At 41.9% G+C, this 3,059-nt stretch overlaps 1 long non-coding RNA gene across 1 annotated transcript in view; it reads left to right on the top strand.

Moving 5' to 3' along the window:
• Positions 1-411: 411 nt before the first annotated feature.
• LOC107102599 overlaps positions 412-3,059 on the top strand; it is a 5,089-nt gene continuing 2,441 nt past the window's right edge. The window contains exons 1-2 of the long non-coding RNA XR_001482136.1: positions 412-531; positions 689-1,159. This is a non-coding gene — a long non-coding RNA (uncharacterized LOC107102599). The remainder of the gene's footprint in view (positions 532-688; positions 1,160-3,059) is intronic.

The raw sequence follows: 3,059 nt of genomic DNA, 5'->3' as shown, positions 1-3,059 counted from the left end.
ATGACACCGGAAGTCAAATCTTCACCACCAACTTTTGCATTTTTTCATTAAAAAAAGGTTTTATTTCAAACCTTTGCTGTTTCTAAGATTTTTGTTTGTTTGTTTGTTTTAAATAATTTTTTTTTTTTCAGATTTAGTTTAGTGAAGATAACATTCCCTTCACATTCTCTTCACTTCAATCCTAATACTAAAAACTCTGGAACTCTGGAAGCGCACATTGACTTTATGACAAAACAGCAACGTTTCTCTTAGAATTTAATTTTCTTTATTAATAAACTCCAGTTTGAGTTTATTTCTGGATTACATTTATTTTGCTTGCAAGAATGGAATGGAAAAAAACAATTTCCCTCCACCCCTTGGTGAAATAATGAGGCGGATCCCATCAGTGCAGGCTGTTAGAGGCGTGGCTCTGCGTGGGGAAGGTGCTATAGGTGCGGCTCAAATTGTTTTCCTGGAAGTCAGAGAAGGGAAGTGTCAGTGGCTGCAACGTTTGGAGAAACACCAACAAAATGTCCTTCGATCTGTCTTCAGGTACATTTATATACAAGATCATTGGTTATTTCCAGCTTTCTCTGCTGATTTGGATCCTTCAGTGTCTGGAAGTTTAGAGAGAGTTTCACTTTGGAAATGCTTTCTCTCACGAACTGATGCAGGTTTAAAAATAATCCAACTTCTGTTTCATTTACAGCTGTGGGAGGAAAAGAGGATGAAGTGAAGAAGGAGGAAGCTCAGAAGGACGAGTTTGGCCTCCCATGGAGCAAAAAAAAGGATAAGGACAAGAAGGTAGGAGGGAAGGGGATTGATTGTACACCAGTCACCTCCAGATGCACAAGTGTTTTTAATTGGAAGATCTTTTTAGGCTTGCATGAGTTTCACATGGGAGAAAAAACATTTTAATAGATGGAGGGTTTTTGATCAGTTTGGTTCTGAATTTTTATCGGGGTGAATGAGGTGCAACTTTTTCTTTTCTCAGGGAGATAAGTCTGACCACAAAGACAAGTCTGACCACAAAGACAAGTCTGACCACAAAGACAAGTCTGACCACAAAGACAAGTCTAAGGATGGCAGTGGTGAAAAGAAGAAAAAGAAGGAGAAGAAGGGAAAGAAGGAAAAGAAAGATGGAGGCAGCTCATCTTCATCTTCTTCCAGCAGTGATGAGGTACAGTATCCCCACTTTTTTTTTATCACTAATGTTGGCTTTTTAATTCTATGTTTGAAGAAAACCTAGAGAATTCAATGTAATGCAGCAAAACGGGTTAACATTCCTGTTTCACCTCGGTACAAAGCCCTTTTTTTTGTTTTTGTGCAGCGTTCACAACAGGTCCAACTAGTACTACAAGTTTTACTAATGTGCCACATCCCAATAGCTGTTTGCATGCAAAGGTTATGTACAGTACAGACCAAACGTTTGGACACACTTAAAGACTTTTCTTTATTTTCATGACTACGAAAATGTAAAATTCACACTGAAGGAATCAAAACTATGAATTAACCCATGTGGAATTATATACTTAAAGAAAAATTTTGAAATGACTGAAAATATGTCTTAGGCTACGTTCACACTGCAGGCCTTGAAGCTCAATTCTGATTTTTTTTGTGAAATACGATTTTTTTTGCGTTGCCGTACACATTTCCAAATGTATGCGACTTGTATGTGATCTCCTGTGTGTCCCGCATGCGCAGTAGAGGACGCAATGACATCACAGGCCAGCGTGCTCTCTGTTTACGGATTTTAACATGGGTGGTAGTGCAGGAGCACATCTAGCGGTTTTTCCCAACCATAAAAACATAAACATAATATTTTCAAGATGTTTAAACATAAATACTGCTCTCCGCATCATCGTCCGCCATGGTTGTAGTTTTCCTTGCCGCTTCTTCATAGCAAGACCCAGAATAGTGACCTTTGTTGGCTATTAATGGCGTTCAGGTCCGATGAATGCGACCTGGCCGTTCAGACACAGGTCGCATTTGAAAAGATCAGATTCGTTTTGGATTCAGGACCACATAGCCCAGTGGCCTGGGTCGCATTGGAACAAATTGGATCTGTGTTGTTCAGACCGCCATGAACAGATCAGATACAGGTCGCATATGGGCCAAAAAAATCAGATTTGGGTCACTTCAGGCTGCAGTGTGAATGTAGCCTTATATTCTAGGTTCTTCAGAGTTTTGCTTTGATTAATGCTTCGCACACTCTTGGCATTCTCTTGATGAGCTTCAAGAGGTAGTCACCTGAAATGGTCTTCCAACATTCTTGAAGGAGTTCCCAGAGATGCTTAGCACTTGTTGGCCCTTTCGCCTGAACTCTGCGGTCGAGCTCACCCTAAACCCTCTCGATTGGGTTTAGGTCTGATGATTGTGGAGGTCAGGTCATCTGGCGCAGCATCCTATCACTCTCCTTCTTGGTCAAACAGCCCTTACACAGCCTGGAGGTGTGGATGGGGTGATTGTCCTGTTGGAAAATAAATGAGGGTCCAACTAAACGCAAACCGGATGGAATAGCATGCCGCTGCAAGATGCTGTGGTAGCCATACTGGTTCAGTTTATGGGAATAAATCCCCATAAGTCTCTCCAGCAAAGCACCCCCACACCATCACACCTCCTCCTCCTTGCTTCACGGTGGAACCAGGCATGTAGAGTCCATCCGTTCACCTTTTCTGCATAGCACAAAGACATAATGGTTGGAACCAAAGATCTCAAATTTGGACTCATCAGACAAAAGCACAGATTTCCACTGGTCTAATATCCATTTCTTGTGTTCTTCAGCCGAAGCAAGTCTCTTTTGCTTGTTGCCTGTTTTCCTAGCAGCTATTTTACCATGAAGGCCTGATTCACACAGTCTCCTCTTAGCAGTTGTTCTAGAGATGTTTCTGCTGCTAAAACTCTGTGTGGCATTGAACTGCTCTCTAATCTGAGCTGCTATTAACCTGCCATTTCTGAGGCTGGTGACTCGGATGAACTTATCCTCTGCAGCAGAGGTGACTCTTGGTCGACAGTGGCGTTGGATGTAGAAGTTTGCCCTGAAATTGAAGGGTTGACGGTTCAAGCCCCGACTCCGACTT

This window comes from Cyprinodon variegatus, unplaced genomic scaffold (genome assembly GCF_000732505.1).
Source record: "Cyprinodon variegatus isolate N-32 unplaced genomic scaffold, C_variegatus-1.0 Scaffold33, whole genome shotgun sequence".
NCBI lineage: Eukaryota > Metazoa > Chordata > Actinopteri > Cyprinodontiformes > Cyprinodontidae > Cyprinodon > Cyprinodon variegatus.
Note: the sequence above shows the minus strand (reverse complement) of the source record. Positions and strands in the feature narration are given on the sequence as shown.